The 22,693-nt window shown below is 37.8% G+C and overlaps 1 long non-coding RNA gene and 1 other non-coding gene across 2 annotated transcripts; one reads left to right on the forward strand and one right to left on the reverse strand.

Annotated features, from left to right (window-relative positions):
* Nucleotides 1–12,292: 12,292 nt before the first annotated feature.
* LOC118491855 lies at nucleotides 12,293–12,398 on the forward strand. Its single transcript, XR_004892300.1, has one exon. It is a non-coding gene; the product is annotated as a small nucleolar RNA R71 (small nucleolar RNA).
* Nucleotides 12,399–17,469: 5,071 nt separating this feature from the next.
* LOC110936571 lies at nucleotides 17,470–20,156 on the reverse strand. The gene is made up of 3 exons (XR_002590127.2): nucleotides 19,941–20,156; nucleotides 18,107–18,164; nucleotides 17,470–17,626 (listed from the first exon to the last, which is right to left on the reverse strand). It is a non-coding gene; the product is annotated as an uncharacterized LOC110936571 (long non-coding RNA).
* Nucleotides 20,157–22,693: the final 2,537 nt, after the last annotated feature.

Here is a 22,693-nt window from a genome sequence, read left to right on the forward strand (position 1 = left end):
TTGCTGCTAATAATGACCGAAAAAAATGATTTAGGTTTGCCGGCTGAGTGTATTTATATTCTCATTTAATTGGATCGCACAATTCATGTGTGCTCTCACAATCCCTTGTGCGACTCTATTAGGGCATCTAGAAGGTGTCTCTTGGGCCTATTTGGAGGAGTGGGCTCTAATAATTTTGGGCAATTTTTATCTAAGTGTCTTAATAGTACAAATAGCCCCATGTAAAACGCTCATACAAGGTAAATAATTAATTCACTAGTTATAAATCCAAGATAAATACTCAAATCATATAAATCGAGTAACAAGGTTTCTAGTTTAAAGAATTAAAACGTACGGGTCAAACCCGAAGTGTCACAATTTCAATATCAAATTCTTGGAGGAGTATAATCCAGCGAATCAAACGGGGTTTAGCATCTTGTTTCTTGAAAAGGTATTGAATGGCTGCATGATCTGTATAAACTATTGTTTTAGTAAGAACAAGATAAGAACGAAATTTATCAAAAGCAAATACCACATCTAGTAACTCTTTTTCAGTTGTTGTGTAATTTTCTTGTGCATCGTTAAGTGTTTTACTAGAATAATAAATTGGGTGGAAATGCTTTTCTTTTCTTTGTCCCAAGACTGCTCCAACTGTAAAGTCACTTGCATCACACATGATTTCGAAAGGTAATTTCCAATCAGGCGCTATCATGATAGGTGCATTGACTAGCATTTCCTTGAGGGTTAGAAATGCTTGATTGCAATCCTTGTCAAAGATGAAAAGGGCATCTTTTTCAAGTAATTTTGTTAGAGGTCTTGAAATTTTTGAAAAGTCTTTGATAAACCGCCTATAAAATCTGGCATGCCCTAGGAAACTTCTGATTGCTCTAACGGAGGATGGTGGAGGTAATCGAGAAATAGTACCTATTATGGCTCGATCAACTTCCATTCCTTCACTCGAGATTTTGTGACCGAGTACTATTCCCTCCGTTACCATGAAATGGCATTTTTCTCAATTAAGGGCGAGGTTAGTTTCCTCACATCGGGATAGCATTCGTTCAAGGTTATCGAGGCATTGGTCGTATGAATCTCCAAAGATAGAAAAGTCATCCATGAAGACTTCCATCGTCTTTTCTATCATGTCATGGAAGATGGCCACCATGCAATGTTGGAAGGTTGTGGGGGCATTACATAGACCAAATGGCATGCGTCGATAAGCAAAAGTTCCATAGGGACATGTGAATGTTGTCTTTTCTTGGTCTTCGGGTGCTATCGGGATTTGAAAGTAACCTGAAAAACCATCCAAGAAACAATAAAATTTATGACCGGATAATCTTTCTAACATTTGGTCAATGAAGGGCAAAGGAAAGTGATCTTTCCTTGTTGCTTCATTTAACCATCTATAATCTATACATACTCTCCATCCTGTGACAGTTCTCGTTGGTATTAATTCATTCTTTTCGTTAGTTATTACCGTCATACCTCCTTTCTTTGAAACTACTTGAACGAGACTTACCCAAGGACTATCGGAGATAGGATAAATAAGTCCGGCGTCAAGTAATTTGATGACTTCATTTTTGACCACTTCTTGTACATTTGGATTTACCCTACGTTGTGGTTGTATTACCTATTTGTAGTCATCATTCATTAATATTTTGTGCGTGCACATGGAAGGACTTATTCCTTTAATATCTACAAGCTTCCAAGCGATCGCATTTTTGTGTTTCTTCAAAAGTTTAATTAATTTTTCTTTTTCTACACTACTTAATTTAGACGAAATAATTACAGGTGATTTACCATCTTTGTCTAGAAAAGCATATTCCAAACCTTTCAGAAGTTCTTTGACCTCAAGAGGTGGGTCTTTAGGAGACTCCTTATTTGGTTGCTCATTTTGATCAAGAACTTTAAAAGTTTGTTCTATGGCGACCTCTTCTTCAACAAAGTGGTCAATCTTTACACTTGTATCAGGTGGTTCATCTTCATCTTCAATTAGGGGGTCATTATTGCCAAAAGGATATTTCATTGAACGCTCAAGATCTATGCTCCTTTTGAATGCCCTTAATTGAAGAGGTAGATTGTTGTACATCCGGTTTTTCAAAGCTTCGTGAGTTTTTACAAAAGGTTATCCCAACACTAGAGGAGCGTCATCAAGGATGACAAAGTCGGTTGGGATTACCAATTGATTTGTTTGAACCAAGACATCCTCAACTACACCGATTGATTTTATTATTTTCCGATTGGATAGAAAAATGGGTATTTGAAGTGGAGAAAAATCACTAATACTTGATTTTTCGAAAATGTAATTAGGCATTATGTTAACACAAAGATCTTTATTAATCGTGATATTACTAATAAAGGAACTTTGAAAAAAAAATGGAACCGGTGTAATGTTGATTTCAAACGGGTCTTCTTTTATTAGCGAAGTTTGATCGTTAGTTAACTTAATACTTACCGTTTCGTCAATTTTAGTGTTAGTGTTTAATTCTTTTAAAAACTTAGTATGAGTGGGTACTAAACAATGATTTTCAAAAGAAGGTGACAAGAGATTAATTTCTTCAAAATTAGACTCTTCTTGGATTTTAACATTGACGGACTCACCTTTTTCGTTGTTTAACTCATGTGTCAGTTTTTCACTTATTTGTTCTTCCATTTTTACCTCTTCAACTATCTCTTTTTTATTTAATTCTTCTCTTGCGCAGGACTCTTCTTCCCTTGCGCGAGATTCTTTTATGTATCGCTCGATAGTTTTAAGGTGTTCTAATATCCTATCGGTCACTTCGGTGATAGAGTAAGGATCGGGATTTTCAAAGCTTGAATCCGGTTGTTCGATCCTTAGTTCCTCATAGTACTCATATGAAGTAGATGGTTCATACCATTGTTCTTCATTGTGAGTGTATGATGGATAAGGGTCGTGATTTTGTTCTTCATAATACTCATATGAGGTGAGTTGTTCATGCCATGGTTCCTCATAGTAAGAATATGAAGTCGATGGCTCATATCTTGGTTCCTCAAAGTATGAGTATAAAGGCTCATACCTTGGTTCATCAAAATATGAGTATGAGGGAGAAGGTTCATACCTTTGGTCTTCATAGGATGTGTATGAAGTCGATGGCTCGTACCTGGGCTCCTCATAATACGTGTATGAAGTGGATGGTTGAAATAAGTTACAATATTGTACTGAGTGTGGGTTACCACAATTAGTGCAATAGTCTTCCCTATAATCATCCTCCTCATAGGTGTAGTTGTAGCTTCCTGAGTATTGATCCATGAGAATCACTCAACAGACCACAACAGAGTCTCGGGACCAGAAAACAAAAAATAAAAACGGAAACAGAGGCTGGACACGGCCCCGTGTTCAGGGTCTGTATCTGAGCGTTTGAATTAAAAGTTACTAGTTTTGTGCAGCACGGGGGCCTGTTCAATGAGCACGACCCCCTGTTCAGACTCTGTATCTGGGTGTTTTTATGAAAAATATGCAGCACGGCCCCGTGTTCAGTGAACACGGCCCCGTGTTCAGGCTACTGTAAATGTAAACTAAACTAATATGCAGAAAAATGTGCGCGCGTTTTGAAAAAGTTTTGAAAAACTGATTAGTTTGTCGATTTTAAGCTTTCTTAAAATCCTTGTGTCTCCGGCAACGGCGCCAAAAACTTGATGTGTGCGTGGTGTTATATATTTTTATATATATTTTAAGCCCTTTTACACTTTTTAGCCAAGTTTTAAATTTATAAAACATGGTATTTACTAACACTAAACACACATATGGGCAAGTGCACCCATCGTGGACGTAGTATAGTGTGGTAAAATATCGAGGTCGTCCAAGGACATAAGAGCTTTTAGTACCAGTTTATCCTCAACGTCTAATCAAATCAAAAGTTAGAAAAAGGTTTTAAACTAGAAAAATAAAACTAACTAAAATCCTGAAAATAAAAAATAAAAGTAAAAACAGATAGACAAGATGAATCACTTGGATCCGACTTGTGTGTAGTGTAACCTTTGATTATTTTCGCACTTTTGCACTGTTTAAGAGATTATCTTAGTTATTGTAGTAGGCTCCTCTTTTGAAGGTGACGTTACCCTCAACCCAGTAGTTTGAGTCAGCAAGGATACAATCCTAAAGGGTCGGAATATTGAAAGATAAATAATTAAGTTATTAATGCATAATGTGGTAGGCCCCTCTTTTGAAGGTAACGTTACCCTCGGCTAAGTAGTCTGAGTCAGTAGGGATACAGTCCTAAGTAGCCGGGTTAAAGTTTTAATAGTAGTTTAACTTATGAGGGGATCAAAGAGTTTGGACCCCCGCCATCCAATACTGGTTGGTATTGAAGGGGGTCCTACTAAATTTGACCCAGGTCCTTTGCAGGATCTATACACTGAACAATGGCAAGACTCTTACCAAACCGTTCCCTTAACCCCCGACTAGGTAGCCAACATATCTCCATATAGACCGTGGAGATATGAATGGTGAAAATCTTTTATTTTATATAGACAGTAAAATAATGCCAAGACACCACGGACAAACGATAAGGAAGAATCACCTTCAACATAAGAAACTAGTTATTAAAGTCATTAATACATAACCAAATAAAAAGTGTGAAAAGATTAAAAATAAAAAGTATTACATTAAACACTTGTCTTCACCAAGTGATGTAAGAGACTTAGGCAAACATGGCCTTTGATTGTCAAGAACTCTTACGATCAATCTTGGATCCCGAGACGACTCACACACTCTATGATGGACAATGGATGATGGTGGTGGATGATGGTGTTGTGATGGTGGTGGGTGGTGGGTGAAGTGTGAGAGAGATGGTGTGCCAAGGGATGAGTTGCAAGTGTTCCAAGCACTCCTATTTATAGGCTGAACAGAAGCTCGGGCACGGCCCCGTGTCCATCCTCCTCTCTTTCTTCATTAAATGCAGTTTGTCTGCATTAGTTGACCACGCCCCCATGTCCGCTGGGTACGACCCCGTGTGCAGAAGCGTATCTGTACTATCAAGATTTCCCTAGATCCTGCGAATCTTAGAGTTGACCAGGGCCCCGTGCCCGCTGAGCACGACCCCGTGGTGGGCGATGGAAGCTTCTACAGCTTTGTCTTTTCTGCTGACACTTGGGCACGCCCCCGTGCTCACTGAGCACGGGGCGTGTTCAGCCTTCTGTTCTCTTATTTTGCTTGGGAAGATGCTGTCGGGGAGGTCGGGCATGCCACGTTTGTTCCTTTTCTTATATTTATGTTAGATTTAGCTGCCTTTTTGCTTCTTTTGTTTATTTGAGCTCATTTAATCCTGAAAATACAAAAGGAAGACAAAAGCACACTCTTTCCAACATTTGTAGGATCGTGTTCCGACTCGAATGAGTCGATCAGAAGATTTTTTACCCAAAACAAGAGGCAAAAACTAATGTTTCGGTGCAATCTCAGCCGTATTCACTTTAAATTGTTGTTTTTATTGATATGCAATCCAATTACAAGCCTGACAACACTTTGGTAGCACTTCGTGGCTCACCGGAAGACAACACACACTAGAACTATGATTTCGCTCCAAATGACATGACTATATATAGATGTTCTAATTCCGCTCGAACGTACAAGCGGAATCACAACAAACATCTCGAGCGAAATCAGACTTTAACATGTAAGAGCGGAATCACCTCCAATGACAGATTTCTTGGATTCCGTGCTCTGTTCTAGCCTATTCGATACAAGACGTAGGCGACAGACGGATGCACCAACAAACTCCCCCTCGGATGTTGACGGAATCTTCAGTGTCGAGTCTTTGGTTGTCAAACCTTCAGTCTTTATCAGTCTTCGAGCTTTTCTCTGAAATGTTCTCCATTGTAAGCATCATCAAACTCCATCTTCTCTCTTTAATCTCTATTACGCAAATGCAGTTCCAGGATCAGCACTGGCTCTAACTGCTTTCTCATCTTTGCTTTCAGACTCCCCCTCTCAATTTGTTGTGATCGTAGTCTGGAATTCACACATTCATGATCATTTCCTAGCTCTTATCCTGCAAAACTCTACCCAACACATAAGTTTCTTCAAAGATTACATATTTAAACTTTAGAAACTTTTATAAGAAACATTCAATAATGATTTATATTCTATGAAAACCACTTATAAACATAACATCTTCATACACTTTCTCCCAAACCTGTTCTTCATGTTTAGCACTTGGAATTTCGAAGATCAGCTTTTTAACACCAGTTTGTCGAAAATCTTTTTGAATTTTTTTTTAATATAAAGAAATGAATATGCAGTAAAGAAACTATTTACAGACAGTATTTTTGTGAGTTCGTGCAAGAGGATCATATCAGTTTTTGAGACATATCACTAACACCGTTAAGCTTAATTTCATTTTAAGTTTTAAACAATTCACCTAGATTGTCAGTATGTTTGTCCACTTAAATTTTCACACACAGTTCAAACGTTTTGAGATACGCTATTAGTGTTTTAATGACTTAAACTTATCCGCGTGTCCCACCACTTGAATATACTCCCGTATCCAGATCCCAATATTCAATCTTACAGGTGAATATACCACAGATGATATCTGTAAAAAGGGTTAAATTACGAGGGCCGTGAGAGCTCAGGTCGATACTTCCGTATACGCAGAGAGATGACGGCTTCGACTTTTGGTGTGTCCCCTTTAGAGGATCTTTTCTTCAACAACAATGATTATCAATTTTATTGTTTAATATTTTTGCTGAGGGCTTTTGCTGTATTTCAAGCATTTTGCAGAAAGTATTATACGGGGACTAGGTCAGAATTTCCATTCAGCAGAAGTCCCGGTATAATACCCAGATATCACTGAGTATAAAGACCTAGTATCTCAGAAAGAGGGACCTTTCAAACAAGATTTCGGGGGTTACCCATATATCCAAGAAGTTGTTCCCCACGAGATAAGCAAGTTTAAAATTTAGGTTTATATCTCGTTGACGTGATGTCGTGGGTCACGCAAATTTAATCCCCAAACAACTGTAGTGAGTGGTAGTAGGGTATCGAACTCAGGGAGTATGTGGAAGATGTGTCGATTATATAGCTTTGTACTTAACTAATTATTAGACTAAATTGCAGAAAATTAAAATTCAAGAGTTTGGATTGTTGTTTTAGAAAACTAAATTAAAAACTAATTCAAATCAAAGTTGGTTGTAAAACAATTAGGAGAGAACAATGATCACCTTAGGTTTCAGTTTCTTTAAACAATTGTGTGTAATTCCAACTAGAAAGAGTTACATAGACATAACTCGTGTATATGTGATTCAAGTGATAAAAGGGAACAAAGTACTCGGATTAGATAAACGCGAGGTTGTTTCCCGATGACCTATTAATCAATAACCAACCCTAACCCTTCCCGTGATATCTCGATTGCCAACGGCACCAAGAACGTACGATTAAGACTAGAAATTGCAATATTGATTAACAAACTACAAACAATCAAACATACACCATGACATTCAAGCAACGCAAGATATCATTCTAGAAATGCAGAAATTAAACACACAAAAGTTCAAGAAACATTCACCTAAGATGATCACCGAAGAGTTTAGCCGGACATGGCTCGGTGAATCATCATCAACATCAAACTATTGTTCATACGAATCAAGAAAACAAACCGAATGATAGAAATTGTTCACAAACCAAGCCACAAGCCAAAAATCGCCCCTATGCTGTCCTAGAACCGTCCAATGATGAGAGATATGAAAAGACACTCAAAAACCAACTTAAAAACGGCAGTTACAACTTTGGATCGCAGACTCCACCGTAAATTACGGCATCACCGTAATTTACGGTGAGCATAAAAATGTTACGGTGAGAATCATCTGTGTTACGGTGGGATCTTTTTGTTTTTCAGGTCCACCGTAAATTACGGTGGGACCGTAATTTACGGTGATGACCTGAGTTTTCTTCTTTCTTTCGTCTCTTGTTCCACTCTCGACCCGTTCTTCACCAAAGCCTCCAAAGCTGCGTTTGATCCATCTTTTAGCTCCTAAATCGCACCTGAAACATAAGCATCGTAGTTATCTAATTCAAGATAATTACACGATTAAATGGAGGATTATTTCATCTTTTAACATGCTTAAGGGTTGTCCAAAGGACCACCCGTCACATCCCCACACTTAACCGTTGCTTGTCCCAAGCAACTCATCAACATGATTTCAAAACAAGTGATCAAATCAAACCAAGCAAAGCATGCAATTTCTTTACCAACCCCTTTTTAACACCCAAACAATGCACCCCTCTCAAATTCTCTCCTCTCGGCTACAAGTGAAAACTAGCAAAGATAAGCTAGACACACACTAGGCAAACGGGTGGTTGCACAATCATAAGCTTGTACCTGAATCGATCATTCTCCTAAAACGGGTCAAACATGAATGCAAATCAAAGGGACTTCAAGGTTGTAGCGTGGCTAGGTGTATAGGTAGGAAATGGAATATATATGAGTAGCGAAAATTCGACCCGGTCTTTTTATTACAAACACAAAAACCAACTAACAAATACGCACTACTATATACAAGACAATTAAGCCCCCTTTTTTTTCTTTTTCTTATTGCTTTTCTTTTTTTTTTTTAAGCAACCATACGATAACACATTAACCATAACTACTTCAAACTCACAAAACTACTAATTCTATCACTAACACTATAAGACCGGGTCAAATTTGGGTAAATTTTCAAGTAAGTAGCTAGGGGAAACAAATGATAAGCTTTAAAGGCACAAAATGGGCAACTAAATGACCAAACCCCCGCCCCTCTCACTACCATGCTCATATATATAACTTATGAGGTCCAACCCCCCAAATCCCACACTCGCTCACACCAACGACGAGGCTACCTAATGCCCTTATCCTTTCTACATTCATGTTTAACTAAGGATTCAAATCGCATTCAAGCACAAGTTCTAACGCACCCCCGCCCGTAGCCACTCTCATCAAAGATTATTTATGTACACGTGTGGCTACAACTCTCACCAAGAATGAAAAAGGTGTCAAGGGTTGCCGGTGCATCAACTTGGGGTTAAATTAGGGCGTCAAGATTTCACATTATTTTGCTTGGCTTAAAATTTTTCAAAAATCTTCAAAAATTTCCCCCCATCCCCACTTGGGATACATTGACCCCAATGTATGGCTTTGGGAGGCTTTGATCACTAACCCAATCAACATCCACAAAAGCTTCTTTTCTCAAACCCCAAATTTCTTTTTGTATTTTTTTCATTTTATATTTTTTATGTTTTTTTTTCTTTTAAACACGACACCACCAACAAACACCAACCCAACAATCAATCACATGATCAAACACCACCCATCCTCCCAACCATAATCAACATAAACCAACAAATATGTACAAACTATACACAAGAGAGAATACCACCTGATCAATAGTAGCGCGGTCCTGGAGGTCCAAAGATGGATGACATCATATCATTCCACTCTCCAAATCCGAATGCGCCGCTACTGCTTCCCTCTTGTTGTTGTGGTCCCTCCTGTTGCCTTGGGTCAAGCCACTGAGAATGGTGGAGTGGTGGGGTCGGATATGAAATGCTACCATCATAAGGCGGCAATGAGGCATAATCCACATGTTGTGGATCCTCAACCACCGGCCTTCCGGCATGCCAATCCGCATGCATCCGCCTCATTTGATCATCATGATATCTATTATTAGCATCCACCTCTCGAGAGTATGCGTGGGTACGGTTCCATGACTCATTGCGATCGAAGCTATGTTTTAACGACCGCTCTATGCTTGCACTATTCCTCGTGTTTTGATCATACAACGTCCTCTCCGGCCCCGACCATGTATCAAAAATAGATGCCGGCGGACGTTGACTTTCGATCACCTCTTGCATTGAACCACTATAAGCCCACCCCGGCTCATAAGGTTGTTGCGCATAGTCGTAGAACATACCACCGTGACCTCCAAGCACTATAAGCCCACCCCGGCTCATAAGGTTGTTCACCACTTTCATCCTTGACTACTTGAATGCCGGCCTTCTTAGGCACAACTTGGGTGGGACTCACCCAAGCACTATCCGAAATCGGATAGATGATTCCCGCATCCAACCATTTAATTACCTCTTTTTTTACTACCTCCCTTAGGTTCGGATTCAACCGCCTTTGAGCCTCTCGTGTCGGTTTGGCATCTTCGGTTGTGATAATTTTATGCATGACGATGGATGGACTAATTCCTTTGAGGTCGGCAATCGTCCATCCAATAGCACCCTTATTCGCTTTTAACACCTCCATCAACGCTTGCTCTTGTGCCAACTCCAAATTAGAGGCAATAATGACCGGTAAAGTGTCATTATCCCCTAAAAATACATATTTCAAATGGCTAGGCAAGTCCTTGAGCTCCAACTTTGGTGGTTCCTCCAATGATGGTTTTGTACCCGAATCGATCTCCACCGGTAGGCCCTCGAATTGGTGGGTCCATGGTGGTCTACCTTCTTTCATTGCCATAGCATCTTGTGCTTCCTCTTCAACCCGTAGTGCATAAGCATGTACCTGTTCAGAAAAATCACACAGGCAAATATCCAAACCATCCTCCTCATACTCATGCGGGTTGCATCCATCTACTATGTCTGCCATGAAACACTCATCAACACCGTTAGCATTAGAATTGTTAGTAAAAACATTCAAACGCATTTTTCGATTTCCAAACGCCATATCAACTGTACCAAATCTACAATCAATAATAGCATGTGCGGTGCTTAAAAATGGCCGACCCAAAATTATATTTTGTTGTTGTTTAGGGTCCGCCGATGAGTAATCCAAAACTAAGAAGTCCACCGGGTAATAAAACTCATCAATTTTCACAATAACATTTTGAACCATACCCCGAGGCAACTTATGAGACAAATCGGCCAAAACAACCGTCGTCTCCACCCTTGCTAATGGACCAAAGTCATATTGGTCGTATAAGCCCCCCGGTAAAATGCTAACTCCGGCTCCGAGATCTAGCAACGCCTTAGCCATTTGAAAATTACCCACTTGTACATTAATCAATGGCGTGCCCGGATCTTGGAGCTTAGGAGGAAGCTCCCCATTCAACACCGCACTCACTTGCCCGGTCAAATCCACCCGCTTAGGCACTTTCTTTTTGTTTTGCCTTTTTTGTGTACATAATTCTTTTAAGAATTTTGCATAAGCGGGGACTTGTTTTATTGCATCGAGGAGTGGGAGATTTATTTTTACTTGTTTGAACATATCCCACATCTCCTCTTTTCGAGGACCTCTCGACACAATAAAATTTTTCTTTCCCGGGTCAAGTAGGGCCGATGGAAATGGAACTTGACTCGGTTCACCCTCAACTTTTTCATTCTTTTCACTTTCACCCAAACCCGGTTTTTTATTAATTGTTTCTTTTGGTTTAACCGGTGAAAGTTCATCATCACTTTCAATTCCCGTGATATCCTCAACCACCCCCTCAACCAATTCGGATGACAAATTGGCTTTAAATTCTTTCCCACTTCTTAAAACACTAACATGATTAATATTAACATTACCTCGTGACGAACCATGTGAAGGGTTTACCTTAGTGTCGCTTGGAAGTTGACCCTTTCCTTTCTTCAATTCCGCCACATCAGTTGCTAATTGACCCATTTGGGTTGTTAGTGATTGGATGCTTTTATCACGAACCTCATCTTTTTGCATTCGCACTTCATCAAGTTGGTTCCGTTTTTTGCATCTCCATTTGCATGCTCTTTAGCATCTCCATCACCTCGTTTCCACCCGAAAGCCCCCCTTGTTCTTGACCCGTTTGGTATTGCTTTTGATAACCTTGGTTATTTCCGCCTCGGTACCCACCTTGGTTATTGTAAGATGGCCGTGAACCAAAATTACCTTGGCTACCTTGAAAATTTGGGTTCGCTTGATTTGAAGGGTTCCCATATCTAAAGTTCGGATGGTTCCTCAATCCGGGGTGGTAGGTATTAGAATTCATGTTGTTGTAGTTCCTACCACCTCCTCCTTGACCTTGACCTTGAACCGCATGGACTTCCTCGTATTGCCCTTCCAACATCCCTTGGCAATTTTCAGCCGCATGACCTATTTCATTACACAAAGCACAAACATTATATATTTGGTTAGTGGTTTGAACATTACCATCATCTATGGCGTGCACTTACGGTCGGGTGGTGGTCGGTCGGGCTCTTCTCGAGGCTTGAGCTTTCCTCTTTGATGTAGTTGCCATGCTTTCCAAGAACTCCCAATCTTCATTCTCATAGTTTGTTCCAAAAGTCCCACCGGTGATAGACATCAAATCGCGTGCGTCTTCGGCACTCAACCCCTCATGAAAAGCATTCATTAACTCCCACAATTCGATTCCATGGTGAGGGCAATTCTTTATCATCATATTGAATCGTTCGAACGCTTCATGGAACATCTCACCATGTTGTTGTTGGAAGCTCCTCAACCCCTTTCTAGCATCATTAGTCTTTTGGGCGGTATAGAATTCGTCTAAGAAAGTTTGTTGCATTTCCCCCCAAGTGTAAATAGATGCCGAAGGCAAAGTGTAGAACCACTTCTTTGCCTTATCCTCCAAAGAAAACTGAAATAAGACCAACTTGACTTCATCGGCCGAAAAACCTTGACTCCCAAAAGTGTTGCAAATTGAGTCATAGGCCTCTAGATGGAAATACGGCTCCTCCGTTGCTAACCCTTTGTACTTCGGTAAACTTTGCAACGAGTTTGTTCTTACTTCAAAAGTTCTCCCTTGGTTGTTGTGAGGGATAACCACCGGTGAAGGGTTTTGAGTAATGATTGGCCTGAAATGTGCCTCTATTCCCCTTGCTTGTTCCCTAAGATGCCTTCTTGGAACACCCAATCGACCCCTTGGACGAATAGGACCCATTGGTCTTGGCATAGGCCCTTGTGGTGCAATTGGTTGTTGGGGCATCGGTGGGTATTGAATCGGCCTTTGAAATTGTGGTTGTACATGTTGTGGCCGAACTTGTTGCAATGGAATAGGTTGTTGTATTGGTGGCCCTTGTGGTCTTGGCCGAATGTGTTGTGGTATAATTTGTTGTTGTGGCATTCCACCAACACTTGCCATCCCTTGAGATTGACTTTGCAAATACCCAAACTCCCCTTGATCACCATAACCTCCATAACCGTACCCATCATCTTCATAACCCTCATAATCTTCAAATCCCTCATCATAACCATCTCCTTGAATTCCCGAGGTCTGCCCAAATGGGATGGTCGAATACTGAAAGCCCGACTGTTGTTGTTGTGGTCTAAAAGATGAAGTAGTATGCACGATAGTTGAATTGGGTGCAATTGTGAAGGTGGATGATGATTGACCCGTAGTTGGGGGAAAGAAGTGAGATAATGGTGGGATTGTGGTGGATGGATCGTAGGTGATAGTAGGCTCAGTTTGAGTGGTGATTGGTTGGGTGACATTGGATGGTGTAAATTCAGCAGTGGTATTAGGTAATGTAGTGTTTGGTGATGGTTGGGTGGAAGTAGGTATAAAGGATGAAGATGATTGACTGGTTGTAGGTGGAATTTGAGAATCAGCCATTATGTTTCTCGGTGTAATGGGTGAAGTGGGTGAACCAATGATTTTGTTTTCTCGCACTAAAACTCGGTTTTGTCGTAGCGTTCTTTCAATTTCCGGATCAAACGATAGTGGTGATGACCTGTGAGAGCCTCTAGTATGCATACACCTGAAGTACCTGCACACTAAACACAACCAGCGTAAACCCGAAAATAACAAACAAAACTATTAAACTAACACACGTTGCGCACTACTCCCCGGCAACGGCGCCAAAATTTGACGTGATGTCGTGGGTCACGCAAATTTAATCCCCAAACAACTGTAGTGAGTGGTAGTAGGGTATCGAACTCAGGGAGTATGTGGAAGATGTGTCGATTATATAGCTTTGTACTTAACTAATTATTAGACTAAATTGCAGAAAATTAAAATTCAAGAGTTTGGATTGTTGTTTTAGAAAACTAAATTAAAAACTAATTCAAATCAAAGTTGGTTGTAAAACAATTAGGAGAGAACAATGATCACCTTAGGTTTCAGTTTCTTTAAACAATTGTGTGTAATTCCAACTAGAAAGAGTTACATAGACATAACTCGTGTATATGTGATTCAAGTGATAAAAGGGAACAAAGTACTCGGATTAGATAAACGCGAGGTTGTTTCCCGATGACCTATTAATCAATAACCAACCCTAACCCTTCCCGTGATATCTCGATTGCCAACGGCACCAAGAACGTACGATTAAGACTAGAAATTGCAATATTGATTAACAAACTACAAACAATCAAACATACACCATGACATTCAAGCAACGCAAGATATCATTCTAGAAATGCAGAAATTAAACACACAAAAGTTCAAGAAACATTCACCTAAGATGATCACCGAAGAGTTTAGCCGGACATGGCTCGGTGAATCATCATCAACATCAAACTATTGTTCATACGAATCAAGAAAACAAACCGAATGATAGAAATTGTTCACAAACCAAGCCACAAGCCAAAAATCGCCCCTATGCTGTCCTAGAACCGTCCAATGATGAGAGATATGAAAAGACACTCAAAAACCAACTTAAAAACGGCAGTTACAACTTTGGATCGCAGACTCCACCGTAAATTACGGCATCACCGTAATTTACGGTGAGCATAAAAATGTTACGGTGAGAATCATCTGTGTTACGGTGGGATCTTTTTGTTTTTCAGGTCCACCGTAAATTACGGTGGGACCGTAATTTACGGTGATGACCTGAGTTTTCTTCTTTCTTTCGTCTCTTGTTCCACTCTCGACCCGTTCTTCACCAAAGCCTCCAAAGCTGCGTTTGATCCATCTTTTAGCTCCTAAATCGCACCTGAAACATAAGCATCGTAGTTATCTAATTCAAGATAATTACACGATTAAATGGAGGATTATTTCATCTTTTAACATGCTTAAGGGTTGTCCAAAGGACCACCCGTCACTCGTCACAATTTACTAAATGTGTAAAAACCTACTGACACATCCACAGTGAGATTGTTTATCACATTTTGACTTTACATTAGTTAGCATGTTGTGATAGTCCGCTGATGTACTATCATTTCCTCTTTTATGCAACAAAACTCGTTTTTCATTTTATCATGTTTTTGGCTTTTTCAGATTTTCTAATGTTTTTGGATTTTCTGAAAATTTCTTACTCCCCCTAAAATTCAAAAACATTTAATGAAATTGAAAACAAACTGTACAGAACATGACAACTGATATGAATCGCCTCAATTCTCCATCCTACTTGGCATAAACAATCAGAACTCCCCCTCATAACAAACTATTTTCCCATTAAGATTTCAAAACACATAAGTTTGTTTTAATCCAAATGGTTTTTCCAGAAAATAATTCTTGTTGATTTTACCATTTGTAGGTTTGGGGTCATTTCATCACATTGTTTACCAATCTTTTGAATGATAGTTAAATCAATTTCAACTTAATGACCTTGATTAACCACTTGTAGGATCGATGATTGAAAACACTTGTAATATCAACTATCAATCATTTTCAACCTATTACCATCTGATGGTTGAATTCTCAAAGTGCCGATTCCTACTCCACACTTACCAACCTGGGAGTTCCTGCAATTCACACTTCTCAAAACAAATTTTACAAACATTTTCAAGAATGATGCCGATTCATGCTCCGCGATTACCAACTTGGGAGCTCCGGCAAGTCAGGTTTCTATTCAACGAAGAATATGTCCACCCAAGCCTGACCAGCCTTGGGTGTAACCTTTTCAATCTCATTTGGGGTTATATCATTCCTTTTGGCTTGATAAAACTCTTTCACCCCTTTAGCTTTTCCCTCAATCATCTTTCCAAAAATATTTTTCACAGCAGGGTTAAAAGCTTTTTCAATATCCAATTCTCTCTTTTTAGGAAAGAATTGGTTTGAAATTTCTACTTTTCCGACTTTAGATTTCAAATTTTTAACACTTAGTGGCGGAAAATTCACATCATCCACTATCGGAACTTTTTTTTCATCTTTCACAACAACCTGCGACTCCTCTGTCTTTGTGGAGACAAATTAATTACCAGAACTATTTCCTGAACCCTTAACAACCCATTTTTGATTTTTCAAATTATCTTTTCTTTTTAAGGCATTCTTTGAACATTCTCCCACTTCAAAGGTTGAATTTTCAAAGCCTGTAAAATTTTTGTTTGTAAGTTCAGTTTTCTTAACAATTTTCTCTTTCAGTTTACCAGAGACTTCCTGTTTTGGTTTGAATGTTTTAGGACAGTTTCTAGCAATGTGCCCAACAGTTTTGCACTGAAAACAGGTTCTTGTTTCTGTCTTTTTCTGAACAACATTCTTTTTCAGCTCTTCTTGCTTCTTGGCAAGGAATTCTTGATTCGTCTGATTCCTGAAAGCTTGCTCTTTCTCAACCTCTGTCGTTTTTTTCTGAAACAAACATAGTTTTTGGTTTATAAACTTTTTCATTTTTATAATTTTTCGGTTGATTAAATCCAAGACCTTTCTTTTTGAAATTACGATTATGGTTTGGTTTCTTTTGGAAACTATAACCACAATTGTAACCCATTTTCTTGTTAATTCTTTGTTGGTCTCTTGAAGTGTATTGTTTAGATTTTCCAGAAAGATTTAAATCTTTTATTTTAGAAATATTAATTTCTGTGATTTTGAAAACCTTTTTTATCATATCAAATCTAACACTTCTTATTGGAAAAATCTCATCAGAATATAACTTGTCAGAATCTTTCAAAGTATATGCTACTTTGATCAGTTCGTCATTCAAATTAGATTTTGATAGAAAAAATTCTTTATCATAAACCCGTTTGTCCTTTTTGATTGTTGGCTTTGACGCATCGGACTCAGACTTTAACTCAGGTTTGAACTCCGTTTTTGACTCCTCACTGTCATCTTTATCTAACACCTGATCGACCACACTTTTTATCAACTTTGACTCATGATCAGTGTCGAACGACGTGTACGTGACATTAATATTTTCCGGTAAGTTATCCGACGTCCCAGACTCCCATTGTAAGTTAATTGCCTTTTTGACTCTTTCGGAATTTGGATTTCGAGGAGAATATCCATTTTCGACCGGGGGCGGACATCTATTGTAGACCACACTTGATTTCTTACCAGAAATTTTTACTTCATCCTCGTCTTTTGTCACGGATTTCTTTTCTTCTGAAGTCTTTTCTTCTTCAAACATCTTCAATTCTTCCACAATCGGATAAATCCTGTCAACAACATAAGTAGAACATGAGTAACTTTTTAATAAATTGTTAACACATTCAGTTTCAATTCTTTGTGTTGCCAATTTCAATTCTAACTCAGCACACTTCTTTGTGTAGAAATTGACATCATCAAGTTGTCTCATGTGTCACACCCCGATTTTCGGTTTGTGCGGAAGCGTATGGCGAGGTGTGACGAGAGCGGCAATCGTTACAATCAATCGAGTAAACAACATATTTGAAACATAAAAGATGTTCATCCATACATTTGATTCAAAACCATAATTTACATTACATATGTCTTGTTTGAAACTTGAAACAACAACAACTTTAACTACATTATTCAAAGTTCAAAACATAACACTAAAAACGGATGACATCACAAAAGCTTGCGTTCTTGATACCCACTTGAACATATTTTCCCAAAGCCGTCCACTAATCTCCTGTAATACATGTTAATTTTGAAAACGTCAACAAAAGTTGAGTGAATTCATGTTATTTTGTTTTTGCATCAAATGAGTCTCCAAAACATTTGAAGTAATAAAATTCGTTTTTGTATAGTATGATAAAAAAATTGTATGATCATTAGTGTGTTGCAAGGACACTAATATGTATGCCGAATAGGAGGCAACCAAACCTTGACAATTTATCGTGTGTGTCAACGACACTAGTTTGGACACAAAGGCACTCTTGACGATCGTGGTTATCGTTGTCGTTAAGAGTGGGGCTTGCCAAAACCCAAATAGATCTATCCGTTTGTTCCTCGGTACTTGTTTATTCATTAATGGCCCCTTTATTTTAAACACCTATCCGCATGTGATCAAAATAGTTTCATTGTATTATCATACTATTTGTAACATGTATACATCCCCGAAGTTTAAAACTATAAACATTCAAAGTAAAAGGGGAAAACATGAACTCACAGATTTGCGTTCCGTGCAAATCTCTATTCGATTCCTTGTTCGCGGTTCGTTTCTCGACCTACAAGTGTTCTAATCTAGTTAGACACTTAGGTTTGTTTTTGTGTATCATACAAATATTCTATCTTGTATTTTGTTTTTGTGTTTTCATATATATATATAACTTCCTTGTATATATACATTTATTTTATTTTATTTGTGTTTGAATGGGCTTAATTTATGTTTTAGAATTTAAGTCCATTTTGGGTATTTGGTGCTTATGGGCCTAGCCTAAATAACTTTGTTTAAAAATATGGGTCAAACCCAAATTAATTTATAGGAGTGGGCCTTAGCCCAAAACATTTTATAAAGGTAGGCCTAGCCCAATTTAGTTTATAGTTGTGGACTTAGCCCAAGTATTTTGTAAAGTGGGCTTTAGCCCAATTTTGACTAAAAATACATTTTAGTCCATTGTTTTGTAAAAGTGGGCCTAGCCCAAATTTTGTTTATGAGAAATGGGCATTAGCCCAATTTTAATTTATAGACCACTTTTTAAACTACATAATTTTTGGGCTAGTAAATAAAATAAAAAAAAATAATAATAATAGTAATACTTGTATTTTTATAAAAATCTAATTTTTATAAAAATTGTTACTTATGCCATTGTTGAACATTTTAGTGCATAAACTTGTGTGACGGTTCGTATTTTATTCTAGTCATTTACTACTTGTCGGTTTTATTTATTCGTATCATTTTTCCCGTTTGTGTTGTCCGTCACGTTTTACCATTTGCTTTGTTTGTGCCATTTTTGTTTGTCCAAAAGTCCATATAGTCCAATAGTGTCCGAATTTGTCCATTTGTGTTTTCGTGTCCAAGGATGGACATTTTATTTCATTTTCAAGTTTATATATATTTTATTGTAATTTTTAGGGATGTGTAATAATTTTGCATTTGTTCCTACTAGAACTAACATATGATGTACACATCAAAATATATAAACTTATGATACTTGATGAATATTTTTGTAAGTACACATTTTATCCAAAAATATATACTTGTCATTTTTATTTAGAAATCTTTTTATAAAACATGGATTTATGACTTTGTCTAAAATTTGTTTAACCATGTTTAAAGACTCCAAATAATTGTTTTAGTAACAAACTTCTTTGTTTAACAACTTTTAACACATCACAAAATTTATAAAAATTTTGCCATAGTTTTGTTTGAAATATGGATTTTCCCCAAGTTTATACAAAACTTGTTTTCAAATTATTTCAATACAAATCATCATCAAGTATCAATATCTATCAAAATTTGTCAACAAAAGTAGCATGAACATGATATTGTTCTTAACTTTCCTAAAAAGGAAACTTTATTCCTTATTTTTGCCAAAAATTTGTAAAACGGGATTTTATGAAAAACTCTTGTTTTAGATGTCTTACAAAGTCATTTGAAGCATAAACATGTATTCAAAATATTTACTACTAACATATTTCTTGCTTTTGATTCTTTCCAGAAATGGAAACTTTATTCAACAAATTTTTCAAAAATTTATTTTCTTATTTTTAAATGGTTTTTCACATTTTACTAGCATGCATGTTCATCAAAAACTCATGTTCATCACTTTGTTGATGAATCTTGGTTGATCCTACATGCATGTATGTAGATCATCTTTTGAGTAAGAATAACCAAGATTCAAGTTTATTAGTCTAGATTTCTCCAAGTTCATCTCATAATCATAGAAAAATCATGGTTAAAAATAATGATTTTTAGTTGTTTCTTGTTGTTTTTCATATGTGATTATGATGAACTTGTAAAAGAAATCAAAATAGAAGTGAAGTTAGTATGATGTTCTTACAATTTTTGCTAGGAAAATATGGATGAAGATGAGAAAATAAGATTATCCAAGGTTCCTAGTGCTTCTTCAAGTCTTGAACCCTTTTTGAATCATCCATGCATGCTTGAAATAGAGTTCTTGAGTTTGAAAAAGATGAATATGGTAGTAACTTGGTTTGGCCGATTTTTTTGAAGAGAGAGAGGAAGTTGGTATTTTGTTTGATGGTTTTTGAGAATATGGAAAGAAGATAGTGTGTAAAAATCAATTAAGATCTTTGGAAAGCACACTAATCATTCTTTAAAGCTTCCAACACAACAAAAGAAATGAGTAGGCTAAAAAGGGGGACCCACATTTCGAAAATCAGCCATGGGGAAGGGATTTATGGCTGAATTTTTATTAATAATATTGCCTAAACTATAAACTTTAAGCATTTTAATAACTTTGATAATTTATATAAAAATATCTACAACGTTTTAAGCTCTAATATTTTAAAGTAATGTGACACTAGGTAAAACTAGTTCACCAAAATTTTTAGTTTGCAATTCGGGTGAAAAAGTCGGTTCGGGTCCTGTACCGGGTTAAATACTGACACCGTGTTTCGTTTGGATAATACATAACAAAAATTATTTTTTTTTGCACATGTTTTATTATCCAAATAATTAATCCAACTTTTTGGACTAAAAATTTTATTATTTTTGACACGGTTCCGGTACCGGCTTTGCTGACTGGCAGTTACTGAACTAGCCGTGTAGCTTAACGCAATAAGATTTGATTGCGGATTTTGTGTCGTTTTTAATACCCATTATATTATTTATGTCAAATAATATTTATTTTTGGGTTTTTCGGACAGTTACTGTTTCGTTCTGCGGAATGCTGTACATTTCCGTAGGATTGCTGTATTATTTTGCGGACTTGGACAAATTGATTTTTAATTGGAATTTTGTAAATAATTAGACACATAATATTTTTGGACAAAGCTTTTTATAGAATATTTGTGTAGACATAACTGTATGTCTTGTTTTCATTGTGTCAGACTGTACCGCGACTAGTACTGACAAGTATCGTTTATTCGCGTTCCTATTGTTAGTCTAGGATATTGTTTCTAATCGCAACGGATTCGTTATCATACTTCACTATGATTTTAGTAATTCCTAGACTCTCAAGACTTTAATTAATTAAAATTAAGTCAAATACGCGAAAATAATAGTCGAAATAGTTGTTCAAGTTGTACGGAATTACCGGAATTTTGCCGTTTGTCACATTCTCCCCCTGTTAAGGAAAATTTCGTCCCGAAATTTTTAAATCTGCGTCCCTTCTTAGTTGAGACTTTCTTAAACAAATGAGGGTACTTCTTTTTGATTTCATCTTTTCGTTCCCATGTGAACTCGGGTCCTCGTTTCGAGTTCCATCGGACTTTGATTAGTTTGATTCGACTTCTCCTTGTTTTGTGAATCTTTGAATCTAGAACCTCAACTGGTTCTTCGATGAAATGGAGTTTGTTGTCTACATGGATTTCGTCCGGGGGAATAATAAGTGATTCATTCGAAAGACACTTTTTCAAATTCGACACATGAAAAGTGTCGTGAACGTTACTGAGTGATTCAGGCAGCTTTAACTTGTATGCGACGTTTCCAATCTTTTCCAAAATCTCATAAGGTCCTATGTATCTCGGGCTAAGCTTCGCATGCTTACCGAATCTAGCTACGCCTTTCCATGGCGAGACTTTTAGCAACACCTTGTCTCCAACCTCAAAGGACAACGGTTTGCGGCGTCTGTCCGCGTAGCTCTTCTGTCTGTCTCGAGCCGCCTTGATACGGTCTCGAATTTTGAATATTTTATCGGTAGTTTCTTGAACTAACTCAGGACCTAATATTTGTTTGTCACCTAGTTCTGCCCAGCATAGCGGAGATCGACACTTACGGCCATATAATGCTTCGAATGGTGCGGCTTTAATACTCGTGTGATAACTGTTATTGTATGAGAACTCCACTAATGGCAAGTGAGTATCCCAATTTCCACCTAAGTCCATCACACAAGCACGCAACATATCTTCTAAAGTTTGAATTGTGCGTTCACTTTGGCCGTCAGTTTGGGGATGAAAGGCCGTGCTCAAATTTAATTGGGATCCAAAGGCCTTTTGAAAAGACTGCCAAATCCTTGATATAAAACGACCGTCTCGGTCAGATATTATCGACAAAGGTACACCATGTCTTGCTACAATTTCTCTGAGATAGATTTTAGCTAACTTCTCAGTACTATATTTCTCACAGATAGGTAAGAAGTGAGCTGACTTGGTTAATCGGTCGACGATTACCCAAATCATGTCGTTACCACGAGAAGTCCTGGGTAATTTAGTTACGAAATCCATAGAAATATGCTCCCATTTCCAATTAGGGATTTCGGGTTGTTGTAGCAATCCAGAAGGTTTTTGGTACTCGGCCTTAACTTTAGCACATGTTAGACATTTTCCAACATATGTCGCAATATCACCTTTGATATTAGGCCACCAATAAAATTCCTTGAGATCGTGATACATCTTATCTGTTCCAGGATGTATCGAATACTTGGATTTATGAGCCTCGTCAAGAATTAGGTCTCGAAGACCACCAAAACGAGGAATCCAAATTCTATTCATGAAATATAAGGCTCCGTTCTCTTTCGACTCAAATTGTTCTTCCATACCTCTAAGCATTTCTGCTTTGATATTTTCTGGTTTTAATGCTTCTTGCTGAGCATCAAGAATTCGAGAGGTAAGGTCGTTATGAATTGTAAGC

The sequence above is a fragment of the Helianthus annuus genome, chromosome 4 (assembly GCF_002127325.2).
Source record: "Helianthus annuus cultivar XRQ/B chromosome 4, HanXRQr2.0-SUNRISE, whole genome shotgun sequence".
In the NCBI taxonomy this organism is placed as follows: domain Eukaryota; kingdom Viridiplantae; phylum Streptophyta; class Magnoliopsida; order Asterales; family Asteraceae; genus Helianthus; species Helianthus annuus.